This window comes from Anolis carolinensis, chromosome 3 (genome assembly GCF_035594765.1).
Source record: "Anolis carolinensis isolate JA03-04 chromosome 3, rAnoCar3.1.pri, whole genome shotgun sequence".
Taxonomy (NCBI): Eukaryota; Metazoa; Chordata; class Lepidosauria; order Squamata; family Dactyloidae; genus Anolis; species Anolis carolinensis.
This window is the reverse complement of record NC_085843.1, coordinates 102084442-102097397: the sequence shown is the minus strand read 5'-3', so window position 1 is coordinate 102097397 and position 12956 is coordinate 102084442. Positions and strand designations below refer to the sequence as shown.

The 12956-nt window shown below is 37.1% G+C and overlaps 1 protein-coding gene across 2 annotated transcripts in view; it reads right to left on the bottom strand.

Annotated features, from left to right (window-relative positions):
• The window catches only part of mid1 (midline 1), a 275413-nt gene that overhangs the window by 262281 nt on the left and 176 nt on the right, over nucleotides 1–12956 (bottom strand). The window lies entirely within an intron of this gene.

Here is a 12956-nt window from a genome sequence, read left to right as displayed (position 1 = left end):
AGCATGGAGATGTTACATAGTTAACTAATGTTAACATAGTAACTGATTTACATTTTATTTTTATTTTAAATTTATTTACTTTTTTCGGAAGTTTCAAAACATTATTTGCAATTCAAATGCATTAAGTGGAGGCTATCAGTGTCACTGCCTATGAAAACCTTTCTCACAGCAACCCTTTTTTGTAGTGACTAATGAATTTTATCTTTGTTCCATCCCTGGAAAATTGTCTCACTACACCATTGACTATAGCTTGAAACAATACACCAGCTGGCATATATGATCCATTGCAGATTCCTGAACAATTTTTGTTTTGTTTGCAATTAATTTGTTTTATTTTATATCTAGATTTAATATAAACACACTGTGAACTACAGATATGGTTCTCATCTGGGAGTATTACCAAATCATATTTAGTAAGATGTCATCATCAAAACAAACTTTATTTGGACTTTTGCTTGCCTGAGCATTAAAAGGAATTTGTCTCTAGGCAAAACAATAAAGCATGGTTTTGAACAGACATATGGAACTGCAGTTGCCTCTAATTACTAGCATTTAAGTAGCATGGCTTGATTTAATTTCTGAAAAATATTTCTAAAGCATTTTTAAATTGAGTTTGATATTGCAAAATGTCATTGAGTAATTGAGTCAATAAAGAAATGGTTGGCATTAAAAAGTGGGCATTTGCCAACAATTACAACACAGGCATATCTGACATATTGTATTATTCAAAATTCAGATGTTGAATGGTACATTTTGGTTATCACTTTGTTATATTGATGGTATCAATGAAAAGCAGCAGCAGAACAGGGTCAGAACATTTTTGATAAAGACCCCTGCCAACAGAACATTGACTACCATACTTACCAGCAGAAATCCAAATTTTAACTATGTGTTTTGTGTAGCCATGTGCACAACTGGTTTTATTCTTCATGCTCCAGATAATGTTGTAAATAATTTAAACAGTCCAGCACTCTGAGGTTCATACCTCATTTCCAGCCCCTGGTTTATCTGATAGTTCCATCAGCTGAAATAGGTAACAAGGATCCTGTAGCTAGGGTCCAAATGAACCTAAGAAATGATGGATGTTACTTTTTGCTTCCTAGGATAAGAAAAAGGGTTACTTTTGGAATATGCAATATTCCTTTTATGAAAGTGTGAAAATAAAGTACTATATGACAAAAGTACTACATGCTACAATTACATCATTGGTTACACAGTGTTTCTCAAACTGTGCTCTGCCAGGTGTTTTGGACTTCAGCTCCCAAAAATCCCAGCCAGTTTACCAGCTGTTACGAATTATGGGAGTAGAAGTCCAAAACATCTGGAGGAGCACAGTTTGAGAAACTCTGGGTTACATCAACGGCTGGCATCCTGTTAAAGAAATATGCTCATCCAAGTCCAGCTTACACTTGTGCATCTCTTCTTCCTTTTTGTCATTGTGGAAGTTGGTATTCTTTTCCACCCTTTCCAACAAAGACTCATGACAATGCTGTGGTTGTTTGATAGGACTGGAGAAGAACATGCCATAGCCAGATGCAATATGATAACATTGGCCACTGAGACCTCTGCAGGATGCTAGGTTTTTTTCATGTCAGGAGTGACTTGAGAAACTGCAGGTCACTTCTGATGTGAGAGAATAGGCAGTCTGCAAGGAAGTTGCCCAGGGGACACCTGAATGTTTGATATTTTGCCATCCTTATGGGAGGCTTCTGTCATGTTTCTGCACGGAGCTGGAACTGACGAGGGAGTTTACCCACTCTCCCCAGATTTGAACTGCTGACCTGTCAGTCAGCAGTCCTGATGGCACAGGGTTTAACCCACTGCACCACCAGGGGCTCCTAGGACGTTAGTTGATCTCAGTTAAAAAAACCAATTATTAAGCATTTGACTACAGAGGAGTAGCCAGATATTTCTCCATTTGCCCTGTTTTCCACAAGACATGAAATGACTGTGTATATTGTTTAATGTATTTGCGCTGTTACTTTTGTAACATTGTGAGTCGCCCCGAGTCCCCACGGGGAGATGGTGGCGGGGTATAAATAAAGTTTTATTATTATTATTATTATGACTAGGGGTGGAGGGGAAGGCTACAGCAATTAAACCCTAGGTGTTAAGGTGATACAGGCTGAGTTTCCCTTATCCAAAATGCTTGAGACCGAAAGTGTTTTGGAATTCAGGTTTTTTCTCTCCAGATTTTGGAAGAGTCATATTTGTATATAGATGCATAATGAGATATATTGGAAGTAGAACCCAAGTTTAAACATATAATTCAGTAAAGATATAGAGGAAAATATGATAGTGGTATTGGGGGGGGGGTGGAGGGGGAAAATGTGAAAAGAATAACAACTTTGTAAAAGAGATGAATAGATAATATAGAAATATTCCATTACTTACAATGTGTATACGCGCAATAACTTTACCTATTCACAGATTGTTATTATGTACTTAATAACAATTTTTTTTTAAAAAAAAAACATATTTGAGTTATGTTTTGTATAAATGTTACACATATAGCCTGAATGTACTTTTACACACACAAACACACACACACATATATGAAACAAGGTTTGTGCACATTGAACCATCAGAAAACAAAGGTGTCACTCTCTCAGTCACATTTGAAATTTTGGAGTATTTCTGAATTCCAGTTATGGGATGCTCAACTGTATATAGAGCAGTTTCATGTGTGGAACTACTGTACTACACTATGTCCTACAGAATCTCATCTAAAGTGTGCAAAAATCTCCACCACCACATTACATACACACAGAGGCTCAAGTAAGTTCAGGAAGTTGATGGAAGAAATGTTCTCCACTTCTCCCTTTTCCCTGCAGTTTCCTGGAACTTGTTCAAACTTCTCTAGGAGACAGAGGTCCTATAACAATACGTTATAAAGCACAGAGGATTCTTGAAAGGACAGAAATATCTCCTGACTGCACGACCACACACTGAGAGGCTTTTTAAGCGCACTGGAGGAGAAGGGAACAAAAACTTTGCTTTCCATTGAATTCTCCACAAGATCCTACACCCAGTTGCTATCTAAAATGACAGAGCTCAGTAATGCATCCACAAGCATAACTTTAACACTGTGTGAAGGCTTGCATTTAAAATCTTTTTTCTACATGTAAAATTTTTAAAACTGCTTTCTGAAGAAGCAGTTCTCAAATTTTGGTCCGTCAGATGTTTTGGATTTCTGACCGCAGATTCCCTGCCGTTTGACTATGATGGCTGATGATCAGGAAATTGGAATCTAAAACATCCAGAGAACCAAAGATGGAGAGTGATTATTTTAAGGAACCCATGTAACTTTCAAAACTTACAAAAAGCTTTTCTATCATTACACACTAGCACCCCCGAAGGGCCACTTGTACTCCAGATTTTAACTTCTCCTGAACCCACACATAAATGTCCAGTGTATTGTACAGAACACTGTCAGGAGACTGTCAGTTCAATAGACCTGGCCAGCTTTCCACATGAACTGACAAAGGTTCGTCCTCAGAGCAGTCAAGGTGGAATGCGTTCCATGACGGTAGAAAGTTGGAAAGCCACTGACCTAAGAAAAATCACTTCTGAAATTTGACCTTGTCTGAATTTATTTTTCACAGATGAAAGGCAGAGGCATCTACCTTTAAAATTGTCTTACTATATTCAGCGAAATAAATAGAAAATCCTTTAGTTATTAAGTAAGCTCATGCCAACTCAAATTTCTGAAATGACTGACCTTAGAAATGCTGACTCACAGATGTGAGGTAATGGAAAGTATCATGCAAAATCAAATCAATTCAATTGCTCTTCCTGTGCTATCTTTTTGCTTGTTTGTTTGGTTGCTGCCCTTCCATCTTGGTTCACTGACTAATTTTTCTCCCTGAATATCCAGAATGGGACATGGGCTCCTAAAGCAAGAGCCTCTAAGGGGTATATTGCAAAGAGTGGGTATTGATCAACTCAAAACACAGTAATTAATGGCTTCGTGGTGTACATGCGGCTCAGTATGGATCAGTAGATCATATCAACTCACTACTCCTTCCTAAGCCCTCCAAGCAAATTCATTACATTATTCTACAGTCACGCAACCGTTGCCTTACACATTCTGGACCTAGCCAGCAGAAAATGCATCTTTCTTTCTCTTCCTCTATTTATCAGTCTCTTTCTCCCTATTTTTAAAGTGACCACTTATTATATTTATATATATATTTTATGGCCGTGTCTTGCATTGTGCAGGTAATTCATAAATGATTATCATTCTTAGGAAATGGAACCAAATTATAGCAGATATATTGTCAGGAGCTTGTTGGTCTCTGTTTGCTACCGGTACAACAAAGGCAATAAGATAAGGACAAAATATTCCTTTCAGCTGCCATTCTCTTTTTAGTCTCCTTCTGATGCCTCAACCTGGAACTTGGCACATTTTTTAACCCTCATCTTGCATAACCTCCTATTATGTAGTTCACCTCCCTAATACTGTTTGTGCTGTTCAGATTGGTACTACTTTCCATTTCCAGTCCCAAATCTGATTGGGCTTCTATGGTCCAGACTTACATTGGCTGCTGTTTATGAATGCAATATATATTTTAGTGTGTTTAATCTCAAATTATCGCCAATATGTAATATTTTTGTCTAGTCCAAATACATCTACGGTATCTTTAAATGTTTTGTCTCTTGTTTCAAGTGAGAAATCACCCACTAATCAGCATTAATGCAGCCTTTTTTAGTTTAAAGATAAAGATAGAAGTCATATTTAATATTACTCCAAAATATATTATATATTCATACCACGCAGACTATTTTATTAACATTGCCATCATTTGCTTTTCTTCTGCAATACAAAATAGTGCAAATTTTTGTTCTTAATTCTAGAAATTAAGATACCTTCCACATATTCTATTCTCCATGTTCACTGAAAGCAGATCTGCCACAGATAAAAATCAGGACACATGTGGCCAAGCAATACCAAAGTATGGCCAAGAGGACATATCTTATTGGTGAGGAGGACACCGAAATTAAGAGAACTTGCAGCAGTTTGCTTTTGCCTGAGCCCACTGGGAAGGGCAGGGTTTCATCAGTCTTCTCTTTTTCGCCCAACAGCAGTATTTGAGTTTGCAGCAACTGAGGTAAACTGAGGACAAAGATGGAAAGTAAAAGGAGGAGAGAAAAATGGGGACATTTTTGAATGGTGGCAAACTCTTAACAAAAACTCACTGATTTGATTCTACCCCAAAGACAGCCTGAAATATTACCAAAACAAAACAAAAAAAAACCCATGGCAATACAATTCCAATCACAGCAGCTAACATTTCTTAAAGTACCAAATGTAGTCTCTTTGGAAAATGTTTGTTTTACCAGCCAACAATGATGGCTCTATACATATCTCTGTATAGCTGTACTTTGTTCCAAAATTCTGTAATTATAACAAAAATGTCCCACAAACATTTTAATTTAAAGTATTTGCTTTTATTTATTCATTTACAGGCATGTATGAGTTTTGCTGAGACTAATTATTGTTTCTAAATGGACAATCACCTGATTAAGGTAAAGGTAAAGGTTTCCCCTGACGTTAAGTCCAGTCGTGACCGACTCTGGGGGTTGGTGCTCATTTCCATTTCTAAGCCGAAGAGCCGCCGTTGTCCGTAGACACCTCCAAGATCATGTGACCAGCATGACTGTATGAAGTGCCATTACCTTCCCGCTGGAGCGGTACCTATTGATCTACTCACATTGGCATGTTTTCGAACTGCTAGGTTGGCAGGAGCTGGAGCTAACAGCAGCCGCTCACGCTGCTCCCGGGGTTTGAACCTGGGACCTTTCGGTCTCCAGCTCAGTGCTTTAATGCACTTTGCCACCAGGGCTCCTTAAATTCATCACACACAAGTGTCATCTTTCCCCCTGATGCATCTATTCATGTCATTGCCATGGGGAAGCTATTCCACGTGATTTCTTAACATTTTATTTAATAAATGAATCACACATGTCAGTCAAGTGCCACTGATTTACATCATATAGAAAGAAATCTGAAGGGTGAAGTAAGAGTGAACAGATGTTTGAAATCTAACTATGGTGTTAACAGAGGTAGCATGGCAGTGTTTCAGAAGTAAAATGTTTTAAGTGCAGCAGTATAACTCTGCAAATAACAGTACATTCCAAACTGGTTTGTGGCTTTTCACAACATCAGGCTTGGCCATTGATATGTAAATGTCTTCCTGCTAAAACAGGTTAGGAGATTAAAGATTCAAAAAAGCCAAAAATGGCATTACATACAGAACGGAAATAGTTTGGGCTTCTTCAAAGAGAATGAATGTGCTTTTTTTAAGGAACAAAAACTCTAGATATATAGATAATGATTACTAACAAATTTTAGTCTTTGAAAAGGTTATGAAACAGGGTGACCATATTTATCTTGGTTTAGGCATTCTGAGGAAGGAAGTTAAGGATGGGAATGCTGAATTCATCTTCTTGTCTCCATTGATTGTCATGATTTGGAGTACTAACTTCTGAATCAGGGTCCTCACATAATGAAGGACCTTGACAAAAAAGTAGGATTTTTTTCTGTTGTTTTTAAACCCAGGTCTTCAATGTCATAATAGGGCTTATTTGAGTTTACAAATTTATTACTTTTGGGTCAAGATTCTACATTGCCACAATGTAGCATAAATAAATTCCAGAAGAGCTTTATTCTTCATTTTTATCCCACTTATATTATAGCACTGTAGCACAATGTATATGGACCATTTTTAAATTGACAGAGTGGACACCCCAATATGCAATTGCAAGGCACTACACGTTATACATTTATGCGTTCTCAATTTTGGACCTCCACATGCTCTTCAGTGGGATCACAGGCCCCATTACAGAATGAGCAAGCATCCACTGCAGATTTCTTAAATCTCACAACAGTATATGTTCCTCAGACAGAGCCCTTCTTCCCTCTGCATCATATCAAAATGGCCATTGCACAAGAAGAAACATTTTTCATGCCTGGTGCAACTTACACCACTGCATGTCACAAACAGGATTCTGGCCTTGGTGCAATGTTTTCCTCTGTACTTTCCTATGCCATAACTCCATCCAGAGGTACTTTTAAGATCTGTTGCCTGCAACAGGAAAATTAGGCTCTAAAACTATATTCATGTTTATATGGGTAGCGCCTATAAATGGAAAGAGCCAATTCAGAGAAGGAAATGCTAGTTCTCACAATATCCAAGACTCAGGGGTAGAGGGAAACAATGCAAATATGAATAAAAATTAATGCAAATGTTTTGCTCATGCCAATTGTACTGATAGAGCCAACACAGTCTCTTCGGGGGGGGGGGGGGGGAGCAGGTTATAAATAAAGTATTGTTGATGTTGTAGTTGTTTGGGTACTTGACTACCACTCTGGAGAGCAGGATACAAAGTCCTCACTTGGTCACGGAAACCCACTGGGTGACTTTGGGTAGGTCTCACTGTTTCAGCCTCAAAGGAAGGTAAAAGTGGACTTCCTCTGAACAAATCTTGTCAGGGAAACACCACACACACACACACATATATGAGAGAGGGGAATGACATATGGTCACCATAAATGAGAAACAACTTGAAGGAACACAACAATTGCACAAATTCATGAATATTATACATGTTATTCAACACCAGTAATATTAAAAACAAGTGAAGTTTTCACTAAGTCTCATCTTCAGAATAATACTTATTGAGACAACTTTAAACACAGTTATATGAGTAAGACCATCATCTCAGGTGAGCTGCTGGGACATGGCATGAGAATCCTTCATATCTTTTACTGGGTTACAGATAGCTTTCAGCAATATCACTGTGATTTATTTCCTCAGATAACAACTAATTTGAAATAACTAGATATCTTTGTGATAAGAAACTAATTTCCAAAACTACATTACAATTTGACTCTGCAGATTGTGTTTGATGTAAAATATTGCCTTTCTATCAGAGGTATTGAAAAATATCAAAGCAATTAATATTTTTGTGATTAGGTAAATCTCATTTGACAAATTTGTTACCAAGACTATAAGATTTATATGGCTGAAAGAACTGCATTCCCATAATATTCTCATTAGGCTGTCCGTCCCCCCCCCCCCCCCCCCGGCTAAAAATGAAGAATAAAATCTCAGGACCTTCATTTCTTCTGAAACAGAGTAGCCCACGATATTCCTTTTCTCAAGTTATTCTTTTAGGCAAAAAGTTTAGAGGGGATTATGAAGTTTGAAACCACTAGCTCTATCTAAAGAACCATATCAAAAGTGGCCAAATCTAGAATTCTACATTAGTTCACAGGGGAATCAGAGTATCTTATCCAAATATGAGGAGGAGGCTACAATTTTTGCTTTCGTGTGCACACAAATGATGCATTTAATATGAACCATGTCATAAAATAATATGTTTGGTTTTGAAACAGAGTTCTTTAAAAAAGGATAATGACACAGTCTGAAAATACAAGATTTAGGAAACCAGTGGAATGTCTCTTTTACATAGGAGAGAAAGCTACTAAGGAGCAAGTGATGAGTAATCTAGGATTCAATTTTTCCCACCATTGTGAGGGAACAAAGTTCCACATTCCATACAGGAGAAATGAGTGGATTGTGCCCCTTTATAGTTGATGCACAGCAGCTTCCAATGATCCTGGCCAGCCTAGCCAATGGTGAAGAATGCTTCACAAGTTTCCCAGGGCTATGTTGCAGGAAGATATGCAGGCTTCAAATGTGCAAGAGGCCCACATTTTGCATGCCACAGTGAAAATAAGAAAGCGATGTAATCTTGACATTTGCAATTACTCTCAAAAGAGCTCAAAAGCGTCTTGTTTGCCCAAATCATTCAGAAAATGATCTGGATCATTCTATTTCTAAAACTCCAGTGAAAAAGATACTGAAATAATTTCTTGCCCACTTAAGACACCTAGTGGTTAAACAATTCTTAGGAATTATACCAGAATCACCTTTTAACCTAGTATAGATCTATATGTCAGTAACCAAGCATTATTATTTTTAATGTATTTATATATCCTTTTTAAACAAATATATCCAATATTTAGTTCAGTTGCATTCAATAAAAATACTAATAATGTTATGTTTCATAGCAAAATCAACAGCTGTTGAAACAGCAGGTTTATATTAAAGACATAGCTGTACTAGTCTGAATCACTGTGAAGGGAAGTCTTCACTGTGAAGGAAAAAAGATTAGTATAGTGCTTTAAACATTGGACTATAGCGCTAGAAATCAAAGATTAAATCCTCACTCCTTCATGAAACCCACTGGATAACCCTGGGCAAGTCACATGCTCTCAGCCTCAGCAATGGCAAACTTGTTTGAACAAATCCAACAGAGAAAAACCCTTGTGGTCACTATCGGCTGGAAATTATTTCAAGGTACAAAACAACAACAAATTATAAATCTTTGGCACCATAATCAGAAAAGCCATTTCCTGGTTATACTTCTGCTTTATGATCTGATGTTGGAAGCTGAAAGAGGAATTCTGAAATGAAGGGGTCCCCAAAGTAAGGCCCGCATGCCGGATGCAGCCCTCCGAGATTGTTTACCCAGCCCCTACCCTAAACCTTAGACTAAGGATCACCCTAAATCTGAAACAACTTGAAGGCACACAACAACAATCCTAATTGGACTATCTCATCAGCCAAAAGCAGGCCCATACATCCCATTGAAATACCAGTAAGTTTATGTTGGTTAAAATTGTTCTTCATTTTAAATGTAGTGCAACAAAACCCATAAAAAACAATACAAGTAAGATATGTGCAGTATGCACAAGAATTCGTTCATGTTTTTTCTTCTTCTTCAAACTATAGTCCCATCCCATTCCCACAACAGTCTGAGGGATCATGAGCTGGCCCTCTGCTTAAAAAGTTTGAGGACCTCTGTTCTAATGAAACAAAAACCCAGAGCACAATTACATGAGTAGTAGTGATTCCTGAAATTCTCTGATCACAGAGTATGAATTTGAATGTAATTTAATGTAGAAGGACATGACAGCATGAATTTCTCATATTATCAAGAAAATGAATAGTTTAGAATAAAAGATGAAATTTGTATAAGCCATTACCTTAAAGTCTAAATATAGGAGAACTCCCATACTGCTATCCTATTTCTTCCGTGAACGCACAATTGCCCATTCTTATATAATTATCTAGTTGAAAATCAACTAACCATCAATCTAGAACTTCTGTTTCATTAGCATAGACTTTCAGCTTGTTCCTCATCATGACATCTTATTTATTATTACAACACATATATCCTGCCCTTCTCACCCAAGAGGGGACTCAGAGGGGTCTTGTCTAAAACCACGTTTTTGTACTGTAGAAACTATTTTCAGACTTATAGATCCCATGGTGCAGTTAAACAAAACCAAAATATGTTGGATATGTCTTTGAAATCATAAAATTGCAAGTGCCATGCTATCCCCAGAATCGTCCTTTATATGCTCACTATTCCACTTTTCTACCATATCCCTCCAGTGTCTTTATATCTCTATTATGTTTGACTCTTTCAGGCCTATCTTTGTTCTATCATATATAGATCCCTGTTTCTTTTAGTTGAGAGCTAGTGTAGCACAGCGGTTTAAGTGCACCCCTGGAGAGCAGGGGTTGAATCCATGAAAACCCACTGGGTCACATCCTGAGCAAGTTACATCCCAGGAAAGCCTGTGATAGGTTTGCCTTAGGACCATCATAAGTTTGAAATGTTTATAGTCATACAATAACAATTCCTTTTAGGGAGACATGCCTTCCTTATTCCATTACAGGTTAGATACCAGCTCCTAAATTTATGAAACAGAAGGAGCAGTGTGCCCAGTGATATTTCCCTGGAAAAAAGTGCTGGCACTAGATACACTGCCTTGGATGATCCAATGCAACCATGGTGGTGATACTGCAACCAACTACTCATTTCTGACTTGTGGCAACGCTAAGGTAAATGTATCACAGCATTTTCCAGCTTGTCTATATGAAGTTATACTCACATAGGTTAGGTTTTCCTCTCAATCAAGTTTCAACACCTTTCCCCTTGACTTTGTTTCCTGTGGAGTTGATTTTTACAAGATATTGAGGTGCTCAGAAATATCTAGGGTGACATTGTGGAAAAAAATGTTTTTTCACAATGTCAAGATAATGGTCTGTTGTGCAGTGTACTTTTAACTAGGCTTTGCATCAGTTGTGAAAGAATAAAGGCTCTTATGTCATTATCATTATCATTATCATTATCATGAGGACAGGAAGGCTGCCAAGGTGTTTATATTTTTCCATGCTAGCCTTTGTAGGTAGACTTTCTTGGAGCTCAAAACTTAGCAGATTGACATGAGAAATTGATTATGTCAAGGAACAATTTATTCTAATGATAACTCTTCCTTCTCCCAAGAAGACTTGTATTGGTGAATAGCCAGCTGGGAATGAGCAAACCTCAAAGAATTCACCTTCCTCCCTTCTCAGCTACTCTATCCACTACATTTTACTCCTACCATTGATTCACCACCAGTAGAGTCTACTACACGGAGCTATGCTGGTATAAGGACCAAACCAAATCTCAGCCATGTAGCAATCCTAGCTGGATATGTGTGCAGGCTGCTTTTAAACCTTTTCAGTGTGAAATTATCATTCATTGTTTCATTTGCTAGTTTTTAAGCACAATAATAACTAAAATGAACACTGAGAAAAGAGGTGATGTGCACTTTGGCAACTTCAAGCACTCAGATTCTATTTTGATTAGAAATTGTATTGTACTGACATTTGACAAACTTAATATTTGAAGAACCAGAAATGTCTGAATGCAGTATTAAATTCTGTGCTCAATGGTAGTTACAATATATATTCACTCTGAAAATAAGTTTTAATTATATTGTACAAAAATCAATAACATTCAGAACATACTGGCATAAACAATATCCAATCATCATTTCATTTATTTTATAGGACAAATAACATTACAATCATGTGCACACCTAGTTAGAAAGTTCACCAAACTGAATAAGACCTTTTCCCAGATAGATGTGCAAAGGACTGCTGCATATGTGATTGTGTTTATATATGTATATGCATGCCCTCTCACATACACAGGAATTAGATTACTTGTTTAAATTAAAAACTAGTGTTCATTTTCAAATTTCTCTTTATTTATTTTGGTCCTCTATAATAATAATAATAACAGCAACAATAACAACAACTTTATTTCTTACCCACCTCTCCTCATAGCTCCATTATGTCACTAATATCATAACCTAGCTTGCTTTTTCAGCTATATAAGTGTATACATATAGTTATGGATATTGTCTTTTCCTGTTGATTTCAAGGAACCAAAGATTGCAAACAAAATTTCAGGACTTGAAATGAAACTTCACAAGGAAAAAACACATTAAACTTCTAAAACTTCTTTTCACATTTTTTCAAAAGAAATTCTTTATAGCAGTTGGAGCTTTAAAATAAAGCATCTTAAATATCTTTCTTCCCACAATTCTCAATTTTCTACATCTGCTGGGTTTTAAAAGTTGAATAGTTGCAACCATCCTTCTCTATCATCTACAGTCTAAAGAAGTGCTATTCATTGCACGCAGCATACAAGAATATGTTTATCACCATAGTTTTTTAAAGCAACATATATAAGTAAAGCTGTGTTGGAATTCAAAATCATGCAATGTACTCTGTGTAAACACTGCCACACTTGTTCTTAAATTTCAAACTCATTCCCTTCTCCTTTCGAGATGCATCTCTAATGTATCTGAGGTAAGAAAGTTTGCTGTCACTTTTGAAAAGAAAAGGCAATATAATTGGAAGCACATGGAGGGTCAGGAAAGCTCCAACAACCGATAGCCTTGCAGCTGGTGCTTGCATACAGCCAACCATACATTGTAAGAAGTTATTTATAACACACACATGCCTGATTAGGAATGGGAAATCACAGCTATAAGCAAAGACCCAGGCAAAATTATATCTTTTCAAACAAAGCTAGTACAC